Source organism: Bison bison, unplaced genomic scaffold, assembly GCF_000754665.1.
Source record: "Bison bison bison isolate TAMUID 2011002044 unplaced genomic scaffold, Bison_UMD1.0 scf7180017863958, whole genome shotgun sequence".
NCBI lineage: Eukaryota > Metazoa > Chordata > Mammalia > Artiodactyla > Bovidae > Bison > Bison bison.
Window position 1 is genome coordinate 206,353 of NW_011494530.1, and position 662 is coordinate 207,014.

A 662-nucleotide genomic window follows, 5' to 3' on the forward strand; every position below is an offset into this window, starting at 1 on the left:
TATATATATATATATATATATATATATATATATATATATATACACATACATATTTTTAATTTTCTCCTTGATTTCTTTAGTGATCTCTTGGTTACTCAGAACCATATTATTTCGTCTCCATGTGTTCGTGGGTTCTTTTTATAACTTTTTTTCTGTAGAGGATATCATTGTAGTCAGCAAAGATGCTTGAAATGTTTTCAGGCTTTTCTTAAGTTTACCAAGGTTTGATTGTGACCCAAGATGTGATCTATCTTGTTCTTGAGGAAAAAAGTGAAATCTATTGTTTTTGGGTGAAATGCCTTATAGATATTAATTAGGTCAAACTGGCCCAATGTATCAACTAAGCCTTGTGCTTCCTTATTGATTTTCTGTCTGGATGATCTGTCCATTGGTGTGAGTGGAATATTAAAGTCCCCCACTACTATCGTGTTACTGTCAACTTCCCCTTTAATAGTTGTTAGCACTTGCCTCATGTATTGATGTGTTCCTATGTTGGGTACATATATATTTATAATTGCTGTATCTTCTTCTTAGATTGATCCTGTGGTCATTATGTGGTGTCCTTCCTTGTCTCTCGTAATGGTCTTTATTTTAAAGTCTATTTTTTCTGATATGAGTATTGCTATGCTTACTTTATCTTCATTTCCATTTGCATGGAATAT